At 39.0% G+C, this 13,453-nt stretch overlaps 2 pseudogenes; both read right to left on the minus strand.

Annotated features, from left to right (window-relative positions):
* Positions 1-8,534: 8,534 nt before the first annotated feature.
* LOC149241125 (uncharacterized) lies at positions 8,535-9,325 on the minus strand (annotated as a pseudogene).
* Positions 9,326-9,483: 158 nt separating this feature from the next.
* LOC149241126 (acyl-coenzyme A oxidase 4, peroxisomal pseudogene) lies at positions 9,484-10,337 on the minus strand (annotated as a pseudogene).
* Between the last annotated feature and the right edge of the window lie 3,116 nt (positions 10,338-13,453).

The following is a 13,453-nucleotide window of genomic DNA, read 5'->3' on the forward strand; positions in this document are numbered from 1 at the left end:
TACCACCTTCTGCTGACATCATCTGCCTTCCACTGACATCATCCAACCCTCTGCTGACGTCATCCGCCCACTAAAATCCAAAAAATCCCGCCAAACCTTCGTTTTGTCAAATAAATGATAAAAAAGCCATTTTCGCTGTAAAGCTCTCTGCCCCGCGCTCTCCTGCAAGCAACGTCCTGTTCAGTTACAAACTGGCACCCAACCAGCAAAACTATAGCATGAGCTCCACAGCCAGCCATTCAACCTGCATTTGTACGGTTTTCTTCTTTTATGCAGGTATTTACCCAATTTTCCATGAAACCCTGCAGTTTCGGTTCTCGGCTGAAAATTCTACCAGATGGAGTTGTTTACCAGATTAAGCAATTTACCAGATAGTGATGAGCAAGGGTCAAAACAGGTCAAAGAGTATCAGAGCAGTTAAAGAGTATTAGTAAGAACAGGGTAGCCAGCACAGAGTTACCGAAGAAGACAACTGCTAGCCGAATTATAGGGCCTACCTCCAGCACATTCAACAAAAACAGGACCAGCACAACATCAGTTTATCTTTTCCCTATTTTCAAGGCTAGCTGTTTCTATTTACTTGTGAAACTATTTTTAGTCATCCTAGATATTATCTCACTCTGTTATGAGATATTTGTTGTATAATTTTCTGAATAAATACCCCCTCAATTGGAGTATTGTGTGTGGATTCCTAGACTTTGCTGTAATATTGATTATTTGGAATAAAGAGCTATTGGAATCAACTGTTGCATGGCCTACTGGATGAAGAATTGAAGCAGAGCACTTGTCATAGATTTCCTTAATCAACCACTGGATCAATAAGTCCTCTATATCTTGTGTTTTAAAGTTTTCTTAGTTTATTATATCATCTCTGTTTCACAATCTGAATGATAAAGAAAGGATTAATTTCAGAATATGCTTGATTGCACTATGTTTTCAGTCATTATTGTTGTGTTTTTTTCTTCAGAATTAGGGTAAGTAGTGAAATCTTAATTGCTCCTATTTCCTAATTCTTTCATGTTCATTATTTGCTAAAGAATACTTAACTGCTCCCTATCAGTAATCATCCAATTTCCCTCTTTAAATAGGTTGAAGGATTCTCAACTGCCCTTCACCCCATTTGAGCCCATTCCATCTGTTTCATGTCTTTATTTGTTCCCTGTTTGACTACCTTGCTCTGTGAAACCATCCTCTACTGAGAAACTCAATCTAGAAAGCCATCTTCTTTGACTCCATTAGTCCAATGGACTGAACTACTCTGTTTTACCTCTCTGCTCTATTGAATCTCACCACCCAAACTCAAACAAAACTCTTGAACTTCATAACTAGCCTAATACCTTTAAAAAACAAAGCTAAATCATAAAGAGAGAGCCCTCTCTAGATACAGATTGCCTAGATTATGTATCTAAAAGATTGGTATGTGGTTACCTCAGCCTCCTTTCCCTTTCTTACAACTTTTGGGAAAACCTGAGTGATAACAGGTTGCATGGATTATTTATACATGACTCTTTTGATTGGATGGCTGTAACCATACCTGAGTCTTTCTGGATGGTTGCAACCATACCTTTGTTTTCATATGGTCTTTTCAACTAGATGGTTGCATCCATAACACAGACCAATTCTATTTGTCTTTGGATGGCTACGCCTGTACCTCAACTACATGTACCTCTTTCACTATTAGAGATATCAGTTGTACTTGCATCTGTAGGTTTTCCGCGATGCTGTTCTAGTTCAGTTATGGTTTCGTAAAGCATTTCACACCTCCCACTCTCTTGACTTTCATGCTTTAGGGGGCATTTATTACACAATATTTTGTCACCGACCCCACATCCCCTGATCCTGGGTAAAGTTGGTCCCTAAATGACATCTGCTATTTGTCATATACCAAAATATGTGTCCAAATCTTCCATATTACTCAAGAAGATTGCCTAAACTCATCACTCCTGAAGTTGACCCCTTTTTACCCATGTTTCAAGATCATTGTAGGTCATCAGTATCCTGCTTGCAACAATAGCCTAGAATGCACTAACACCTCATGATGTTGTCTCTAAGTCTCAGTGTTTGACCTACGACGACCCAGATATGGAAAATTAGTTCAAAAAAAATACTTCTAGGTGGTTCTGGAGCTAGTCATTGGGTCAAAGAAGTTCACCTCTCCTCATTTGAGATGGTGGTTCCACATTTTGGGTAACCTCCCTTGAAGATAAGCTTCCTCTCCCCTCATTTATGGAGGCTCCTCCTCTTATAAAAGCATCCTCCATGACTATGATCAGCTAGTTTTTTGGAGTGCTAGTTCTTAGTTAGCTAGTTCTTGGTTTGTTGGATTGATAGCTTATAGTTTGGATTGCTGATAGCCTAGCAATAGCTTGTGAGGTATGAGAATAACCTTTCATGTTGTGGATTGATAGTGTGAAATGGTTTTGTAAGAAGGAAGCCTTGTTGTGATTTCCTTAGTTTCATACTTGTGCTTTTGGGTGAGAGAGAGTCATCAACATTTCTGGGAGACCTTTGAGAGTGAATGCTTATGGAAACATATTGATCATACCCTTCAAGGAAGCTTGCAATGTCAAGGTGTGGTTGTAAGATTTACTGTTGTTTATATTAATACAATCAATGGTTATTTCCTATATCATGTATGAAATGTATGTTGATAGCTTATGGTTCCTTGACTCTATAAGTAGATAGTTCATTGTTGTGCTCTATTATGTGTTTTTTCATTTTCATATGTTGTTTCAGGTGAATCATTCATTAAGGAGAAGAAAGTGATAGCTAAAGCAACGTGACAAAGACTTCATCAAACACCAATATAAGGTAGGCCTCTTCAATGATAACTATTTAAGGAATTAGCTATTGTCTTTGTCTTGCTGTGACTAGACCCACTCTAGGGCTAGAGGGGTTGTCTCTATCTGCAGAGGGAATTTTTGATGCAGGTAAGTTCGCTTTATGGATAGAGACAACCCCTCTAGCCCTAGAGTGGGTCTAGACACAGCAAGACAAAGACAATAGCTAATTCCTTAAATAGTTATCGTTGAAGAGGCCTACCTTATACCAGTTTTTGATGAAGTCTTCATCACATCGCTTTAGCTATCGCTTTCTTCTCCTTAATGAATGATTCACCTGAAACAACCTATGAAAATGACAAAACACATATTAGAGCACAAAAACAAATTATCTACTTATAGAGTTAAGGAACCATAAGCTATCAACATACATTTCATACATGATATAGGAAATAACCATTGATTGTATTAATATAAAAAATAGTAAAGCTTACAACCATGCCTTGAAATCACAAGCTTCCTTGAAGGGTCCGATCAGTATGTCTCCATAAACATTCACTCTCAAAGGTCTCCTAGAAAGACTGATGACTCTCTCTCACCCAAAAGCACAAGTACGAAACTAAGGCAATCACAACAAGGCTTCCTTCTTACAAAACCATTTCACACTATTAATCCACAACATGAAAGGATATTCTCATACCTCACAAGCTATTGCTAGGCTATTAACAATCCATACTATAAGCTATCAATCCAACAAACCAAGAAATAGCTAACTAAGAACTAGCACTCCAAAAAACTAGTTGATCATAGTCATGGAGGATGATTTTATAAGAGGAGGAGCCTCCATAAATGAGGGGAGAGGAAGCTTATCTTCAAGGGAGGTTACTCAAAAGGTGGAACCACCATCTCAAATGAGGAGAGGCGAACTTCTTTGACCCAACAACCAGCTCCAGAACCACCCAGAAGTATTATGTTTGAACTAATTCGCCATATCTGGGTTGTTGCAGGTCAAACACTGAGACTTAGAGATGACGTCATGAGGCGTTAGTGCATTCTAGGCTATCATCGCAGGTAGGATACTGATGACCTGCAACGATCTTGAAACATGAGTAAAATGGGGTCAACTTCAGGAGTGATGAGTTTAGGCAATCTTCTTGAGTAATATGGAAGATTTGGACACATATTTTGGTATATGACAAAGAGAAAATGTCATTCAGGGACCAAATCTACCCAGGATCAGGGGATGTGGGATCGGTGACAAAATACTGTGTAACAGATGAACCCTAAAGCATGAAACTTGAGAGAGTGGGAGGGGTGAAATGCTTTATGAAATCATAACTGAACCGGAACACCATTGCGGAGAACCTACAGATGCAAGTACAACTGATATCTATGATAATGAAAGAGATACATGTAGTCGAGGTATGGGCATAGCCATCCAAAGACAAATATAACTGGTCTATGGTATGGACGCAGCCATCCAGTCGAAAAGACCATATGAAAACACAAGTATGGTCGTAGCCATCCATAAAGACTCAGGTATGGTCACATCCATCCAATCAAAAGAGTCATGTATAAATAATCCACACAACCTAGACTTGTGTAATCTGAGCCCGGGGTCTTAAATCCCAACCTATCCATCGTATAATTTCTAATATAAGAATAAATGTATTGAAGTCGAGCATACTATAAAATCACTTGATTATCGGCCAATGATGTGAATCGTTAACAAGCACGAGAGGGACCACCAGTAATGTCAATGGTTCTCAGGGTACTGCTAGTACAATCCACAAAGTGTGAAGAATGATTTGGAGTCGAACACTTGTGAAATCACCAGATCGAATACCAATGGTGCCAGCATATCTTCGAGTGCAAGGAACTTGCCATTGAGGCATGTAAGCTCCAAGGTACCCAAAAGGAGTCTCTAGATCAACTTCCTGGATAATGAGTTGATCTCGACAGGAAGCGATCCATCACAGGAGGACCATAATGTTTCCCACATCAACGACGCAAGACAAAGGAACAAGATGAAGATGGATGAAATAGAGATTCAGAGGAGGATGTAAGGGTGCAAACTGTAGAAGGATTAAGCTCTTGAACATATCTGCGCCACAACTTCGGAAGGCAGCAGCATTTTGGTACCAAGGGATCGAAAGTCATGCAGAGACAGAAGGGATCGAATGGAATGAGGCAAAATGAATAAACCAAATCCCGAAAGGCCAATGACGAAGTGACGATATCCCAAACCTGGCGAGAAGCAAAAAGTGTTGATGTTCAAGAGCGACAAGCTGCCGTAGGTAATCAACATAATATTTCCATACTTTCCCCCACCATGGCTGGCAAGTACCCCAATTATTTTTTAAACACAAGCTTGAAGGGGATATCATATTCTTGCAATATAAGTTTGTCCTTTGGACAAATCGAACACATTGAAATTTTAACGAGCCCTAGGGAGGAAAAGCTCGGGTCTCATCATGGCGATGAGTCCAATGTTGTTAGGGTTTAATGAGTCTGACATAGGTAAAACTCGAAGTCTTTTTCATATTTAGAGAGTTTGAAAAAGACATGGAAAAGAAAACTTCAAATGGTCCCTTTTCGTATATTTGTGTCTCTCTGGACCGAAAAGGTAGAAAATGATACTGGAGAGAACCGCTTGACCATTTCAGTCAAGGAGTACTTTTCGTAAATAGTTCCTTTAGCCCGAAAAGGTAAAAAACTTACTGGGGACACGACGTTTCTTAACCATTAACGAGCTCAAAACGACAAGGGCTCGGCAATATTTTCAAATTTCAAGAATCAGAAAAGAGCTTAAAGCTGACTCAGAAAGGATTTTTTTCGGTATTGACTGAGTATATAATTCATGCATCGATCATCGCCAGTGTTTGAAACACCTGTCGCTACACAAGAAAATGAAAGCATAAGATCTGCCTCGCAAAAACACACATATAGGCCAAAACATTATTGGATGATTGGATCATTATGTTGGGGGCATGCAAACCTTATTAAAGCATAGTTTTTCATTTCAATCTTGTGTAAACATGAAACCGAATTTAAGCATAGTTCTCCATGGTTCAAGATTGTGTAAAAATGAACCCATGCGCCGATGTACCCTTTTTGGTTTGCTGTGTAAAGTGATTTCTCGCTTATTGTGTCTTTTGTCTTTTATGAAGATGTTAAATATATTGACTGATGTGTTAGTGAATTATGTATTAGATAGACATTTGCACAAATTATAAATCATAAACAAGCATTCAGACATAATAAGCAGATACAGTAAAACATAGATAGATCTATATCATGTGTTGCGCACTGTGGCACTCAATATATATATATATATATATATATATATATATATATATATATATATATATATATATATATATATATATATATATATATATATATATATATATATATATATATATATATATCTATATATATATAGATATAGATATAGATATAGATATAGATATAGATATAGATATATGTGTGTGCAAAAAATATATGTGTTCAGTTACACCGTGAGACACATGTCTCTCAAAAATCTGCAGTAAAGAAACCTAGAAGTCTACTATGCATTACGCTCTCTATAGTAGACTATTGCTCAGACTACACGTCGAAGCAACCAGTGCATCCTGTTCTACACACCCGCGGTGTGTCGCTGGTAATTCCTAGAAATCTCTTTGAATCCTCTATAGTCTGGGATCCCCTCAGTCAAGCCCTCTAGGATACGGGCTATCTCCTCCTCAACATCTCCACCCAGAGGTGGTAAGTTAATCTCTCTATCAGTCCTCCGGGCAGTAGGAGCGAGACCTACTGGTCTTTCAGGTCCAACATCTGCAAATAATTAAACATAATAATTAGGACATGTACATTTAAAATCCATGAAAAAGAAAAAATTACAAAAAGCTTTGTCGATCCAACTGAGTATCTTACCTCTCTCATCCCACTATTCGCCAAGAGGAAGCAGCATGTCCGGATCGCCCCTGAAATCCATCCCAATGTATGGCCAATCCTCAACTATGACTTGTTGACGGTTCATCCATTCAAAAAATTATGGACCCGATGATACAAGCTGGCCACTGCCTCCTCATAGCATCACGAGAGCCCATCGAGTAATCCGTGTTTGTCGTGGTCCTGGCCATCCCACCGTCACATCCTGTCTCTAGAGGATTGGTATTCGTTCCACCCTGAGCGGTATCAAGATTGAACCGTAGCCGACCTGTTTCATCTCACCCCGATGGAACTTGGATAGTTGTCTCTTTATATTGAGAGACATGGCCTCCACCCAATTAAACATAGTAGGATTCAAATAGTCTTGGGCTAACTATAATTGAGTCTTGGTCACGTCATGCTAGGCTTGGGAGCCAGTTGCTCTGGTTATGTTGAATGGAAATACCTGTAGTGATAAATCACTAACAATGGAAATCTGTAGCTTTCCACTTGTTGATGAATTCCGTGCTCCTAGGGGGCACACTCTTGTAATAAGTGTGTCCATAGAGTCTCCAGTAACCCGAGCTCCCACCATGCAAGGCATCTCTCCTCTCCTTGACAACTCAGTCAAAAAGTAGATATCCGCGGCATCAAACTCAATTTCTTGCCCGTGGACTATGAATTTTCCTTCTGTTGGATTCCATGCTCAGATCAAGTACTCTAAGCGATCCAATTGTGCTCTTAGAAGTGGTGTCAGGAAGAATTTTAACAACCCATAGTTTCGCAGGATGTTCAGACACTGAGGATACGCCATTCCCATCACATCATAATTGTCATGAGTATGTTCTTGCCATATGAACACCATTTTTTATCCCTGCATGCACAAACATCCCTTTGTTAAATGCCGTCTGTTAGCGCTCGAATCTGCCTCAGGCTGAATGAAGGCGAGGTTCAAGGCAACATCAAACCAAGCTCAACCTCATAGCTAGCCCTACGAGGACAGGAGAGGGCTCTCTCCAGGTCTATCTCGATAAAATGAGCAATAGTGTGTGAGATGACTTAAAATGGGAACTGATTTTAGGCTAGTAAATAGATAAGAAAGGGTATTTTGATAAATGACTGGGTTTTCTGGGTAGCATGGGATCAAGAACAGCATGAGCAGAGAGATTAAATCCGAGACACAGATTATCTCAGGAGGCAAGACAAGCAATAAATTTAGCATTCAATTTTGAAATTATATGGAATGAAAAGACTGCTGAGAGGTTGACAAGGGCAATAGATGAATCCTTATCAAACAGAAGAAAACACAGAACATGAATACCTTCCCAAGGCAGAGCAGTAAACTGGATTCTGCCCTTCTCACTTAAAAGTATTCATTTAGAAATGATTATGAAATGAAATGTAAAACATAACAAGCTACATATGAAACAAAAGAAAAGACAAATGCTAAATTCAGGCCACAAGAATCTCAGGAGTCAGAGCTGTATCTTTTCATTAAATCCCTGTCAAAAACTGTACAGTGAAGTTTTCCTTCACACCTCTCCCAGAACTCAGAACCCCTGACACATAATTTTTTATACAATAAATAGACTCAGGAATGGGAAAACAGATCGATTAACAATAGGGGTCGTTTCACCTAAAATCATAAGAATAGGAAAAGTCTTCTCTAAAAAGGAGCAGCATTACACTTTGTTGGTTGATGACCAATTAAAAGGCAGCATCTGGAACATAGACCCTTTGATTTTGCAACTGCAGTAAAAAATAGACCGTCGGTTTCCTATCTTTCTGCTGTGGTAAGTATTTTGCGTTTTAATTTAGGCTTTATGGTTTCTGGCTCTTCACCTTCTGCTCCTCAACATTGATCATCCGTTGCACCTTCATTGCATGGTGGTTCAAATATTTCTCATCCATCTCCATTCTTCATTCAAACAGATTACAATATTTTTCATGACGTTTCATCCACCCCTTCTCAGCCATCTTAAGGTTTGAAATGATCATCTTATTGTTCTCAGACAAGGTTGCCTTAATGCCAGCTGTTTTTTATTATGATTTTTGCTTTTTCCTTGGATATTTTTTATCTCTATCAGTAGAGGTATCACCAGGGCTCTGAAGTGGTGTCTCAGGCATTGTATTTTCATGCATTATCATGTTCTCTGCAGGTGTAAGGTAATCTTCAAATGTTTCCATGATCTGATGCAGATGTATTAATAATCATATCTCCAACATCATTTCCTTTCTGGCCAAAATGTTTATTCATTGCATCATATAGTTCCTTGGTATAATAAGTTGGTAGTCTCTTGTACATCTATTCTTTTGGTGTCATGCTCCAGTAGCTGACATGACCTGGTGGAATATTTCTTTCATAATGTCTAATCTTCTTATAGTCAGGTAGAATATGTTTCCATCTTTCATTTGAATAAAAACCAATTTTCAATAAAGTTAGCTTTTAAACTAAATTTCGCCCTTTTTTTTTTTGAGCAAAGCCTTGATCATTTGGGAAAAGCGTCCTGCAATACGCGTTTGCCTATTTCCACGTCCTGCAAAAGTTCTAGAAAGAGTTCGATTCCCATTAGCATCAAGGCACCTGTTGACTACTTTCTGCAGTAATTCATCTTCCTCATTTGTTGTCGGTAGCTAAGGTTTTTACATCTCTCTAGAAGCCACTTATTAACAATTGTGTCATTTTCAATAGATATTTGCAATCCTGGAAATGCAAGATGCCCAATTGCCTTGCGAATATTGGGTGGTGTTGTATGATATCGTATAGCAGCTACCCAGGAAAATGAAAGTTTGCCATCCCACTACTTTTAGATACCTCCTTAATTCTATCTTGGTTGATTTGGAAAGAATTTAATGACACTCCAAACTACTTTCTTTCCTGTAAATACCTGTGACACATATCATAGACACCTATTGCGATACCAATGGGCTGCCAAGCAACCATCACACGTGATACAGCAAGCACCCTGTTTGTATCTTGAAAAGAATTGATATCTCGCAATCTATCTTCGTCAGCAACAAAAACACCTGTCAAAATAATGTCCCCATTCTGAACACACCTCAGCCCAATTTTATTCTTCATTTTCGCTACCCTCAGCCCAGGAGCACCCTTTCTCACAATAAACTCGTTGATTTGATTTGCAGTTGTATTCCAGGCAAAAACTATAAGTATGTCTGCAAAGGTACTATTTCCGATCCATCGTTTTTGGCCATCTAACTTCCAACCACCTTCCACCTTGGTTGCTATTGTGTTCAAAGAGCTTGCATCACTGCCATAGTTGGATTCAATCAAAGCCCAACATGCTATAATATCAAGTCGAGCTGAAGCTGGTAGGCATTATTTTATTTTATTATTTTTTTTTTTTTCTTTTGATCCTCACTTCCACACATTGAAATTGTAACCATCATAAATGTAGAATAGCTAGCATCTACCCTTGCAAGTTCAGTCATTGCAAGAGCACTCCCAAGAATAGATAGACCAGGGTAGCCATATCCCTTAATGGTGCCTCCAGCCACTTTAATGTTCGCGAGCTTTGGCACAATCTCAAATAGAAATTCTCCTCGTTCCCAGTACTTTACAATTACATGGGCAATTTCTGTTTCTGCAACTTCCCTTACTTTCATACTAAGTTCCTTGGTCCACGAACATCATCACTTGCAAAACTTCACGTAATAACCCATGCCACATGGAGAGCATGGTCATTTGAATCAAGACGAGAAGAGTGTATAAAGGATACTTGAGCTTGTTAATTTCAAATGTTGTGTCAGCTGCTATGAGACTATTGTTACCAAAGCGAATCATTTGCTGCAATTTCCATTCTGTTTGAATACCCAAAATGAAGGAACCTGTATCAGAAGAATCCTGATAGAAAAACACATTCTTTGGATGTCTTTCAACTTCATATTCGAACACTGGATAGATCATCTGGGTCCAATTCATATGTGGACCGCTTCTGAACTAAAGAATGTATGATAGCGTTGTCGAAAAGATGATTTGAACTGAAAAATCACAAAACAGTGATGAATGCAGGGTGAAAGGCTCAACGTGCCGCGCGCACTCCCAGTGCGTTGCGCTGGTTTGGTGCACCGCGCGCTTGTAAATTTCCACTGGCAATTTTAGCTCAGTGCGCCGCGCGCATCCTATGCGCTGCGCGCTCCTTGTATGCGCCGCGCACACTGTCAACACACTATCGGCCTCTCCAACACTGAAATTCACTCTTCAACCTCCAAATTCGGCTTTCTCCTTTGGATTTTTGTGAATGTTTGACATGCAGATAGGTTGTCAAAAACAATGGATTTGATTTACAATTTAATATAGCTCTGCTCTTTTGCAGCTCGACATTTGGCATGAATTTAATGTTGTTTTTTTTTTTTTTTTTTGATTTTCTTGGCTTGGGCAATGATACTTTGTCTAATTTTTGCAGGGTAATTGGCACAAGATTTCGACTAGACTTTAGCAAAACCCACTAGTTGAAAATTTTCACACTGAATTCTGTTCTCGATGGCTTTCGACTCTTGGACTGAAAAAAGAAGTTTCTTTGTTGCGTTTTGCAGGAATGTCAGCATGTCTTTGGCAAGGTGACATAGAGCCTGCATTTGAAATCTTCAAGACGGAAAATTACATGGTTATTACAAACAACTAATTTGCCAATTTCTTCTCCAAAACAGGGTTTTGGAGAAGAATCATCCTTGAGCATTACTGATGATGAAACTCTTAAAATAAGAAACTTATTGAACCTTCCTCTGGCCTGCAAGCGTTATTTCACACTTCTGGAGACAAAACCCTAGACTCAAGGGACTCAAGAATTAAAATGACTCTTTTTAACCAAAATGGCATTTGATGACTGCAAATGATGAGAAATGAACCGTGGTGAATTTGACTCTGACAGAGGACTGACAAGACTGAGTCTAACATTGGCTCCAATTGGGATGGCAACTGCCACTCCATGGAGGTGCCAAGAACATCAGATCTCTGGGAGAGCTAGACAGTGCCTTCGTCCATTGGGCTATGGAGTCCATTATTTCGAAAAACCAACATGACTCAATTTATTGACTGAAACTTGAGTCAAACTAACTCAATGCAAATTGAAATGACTGAAAAACTTGACTCTAACAAACTAACTCAAAATGGCAAAGACCTGGACTTAAAACTTAAAGCTGGGTGGTAGTACATGGCCACCTGTGTTTCTTACAAGACAATATATCCTCAAACTATATCAAAATGCCAATGTAACCAATCAAGCCGATGCCTTCTCGCTTGATTCTCCTGAACAGATCTCCAGGTCAACCGTAGATACTTGTAACTAGGTCTCCAAAAAGCTAATCTACCATGATCTCCTTCATCACTGAACACTACAATAATCACCTTCACTGCTGGCTACAACAAACTTGCCAGAGGATCTTGAAAAACTTGAAGATTTGTCATTGCTACCTCTTGCTGAAAAAACAAGGTATCTTTTTCTCTTGATTCTGGTCTTTCTTCATAAATAAGAGTATGCTCCTAGTCTTCAAAAAATTCTGCACAAATAGTTGAGCAGATTTCCTCTTCAAAGAACATTTCAAAACATGAGACATATGAGGAAGAGTCTAAAAGGGAATCCTGAATGGTCTGGTCTGTTGAAGTCTGAATATATTGTAGGCCATCTTCATATGATATGACATCCAGATTGTCTTTCCATTCATCAACCATGAGAAAAGGAACCTCAAATGATTCTTGAAACCCAACACAATCATTTATATCATCTACCATAAATTCACCCAGAGCTTTTTCACTTACTTGAACAAAGATCTCATCTCGCTGTTCATAGAGGGAATGAGATACCTCCTCATGAAGGTCTAGTTCTGGTGAGATAAGGTCAGTTAGGTCTGTACCTCTGTTTTCTTCATTTGAGGCAGCCTCAACCATGCAAATCTCTTTTTCCTCCTCACCATCTGTCTCTTGATCTGATTTATCATCATCATTTTCAGAGATTGGAACGTCATTTTCCTGCGTATCCTCATTTATTTCAACCAGATCTGAAATAAGACTTCTTTTTCCATCATTTTCAGTCATATGGAAATCTTTAACCTGTTGATTTTGATCTTGCTGCAAAGTTTCCTCTAAGAGTTCTTTAGGCTGCTGGAACGTATTTTCATACAATGCTTCCATGATTTCTTCGTCCGTAAAATTATCATCCTCATAGTATTTTTCAAGGTTCTCAATAAAACCATAAGCATGCTTGCAACAATCTTGAACTAAATTTAATGATGGATAAGATTCTTTATACTTCTCAAAGAATATGGAATGAAAATCCTTTAGACAATAAATGGAAGCAGGTGGCAAACTTTCATACCAAGATCGAGCTTCGTCTTCCAGAGTAGCGATAAACATTTTCATCAAACACTCTTCAGGAAAATTGATCTTTAATTTATGCATGTGAATGTGAAATTTCACCAGATGAAGAGCAACGTCATTACCTTCCAAATTTCGGAACACAGGCAAATGCTTTGACCAATCTACCTTGGGCATTTTATTTGGAAAGCCTGGGATGTGATTGTTGGAGAGGTAAATCCCCTCTACGGATAGAGGCGATCCCTACTAGCCCAGAATGGGTCTAGCAACAATCAATCAATGCTACTGTGCAAGTTCCTAATTGCAAATAAACGATAAGCAATGAACACCTATTTGGATTCCAACGCTATTGTTTGATGAAGAGATGTCGTTCTCGCTCCTTCGCTTTGGCCGGTCACGATCTTCCACG

This window comes from Pinus tabuliformis, chromosome 8 (genome assembly GCF_031772625.1).
Source record: "Pinus tabuliformis cultivar Carrire ecotype Pingquan chromosome 8, CPIR1, whole genome shotgun sequence".
NCBI classification, from domain to species: Eukaryota; Viridiplantae; Streptophyta; class Pinopsida; order Pinales; family Pinaceae; genus Pinus; species Pinus tabuliformis.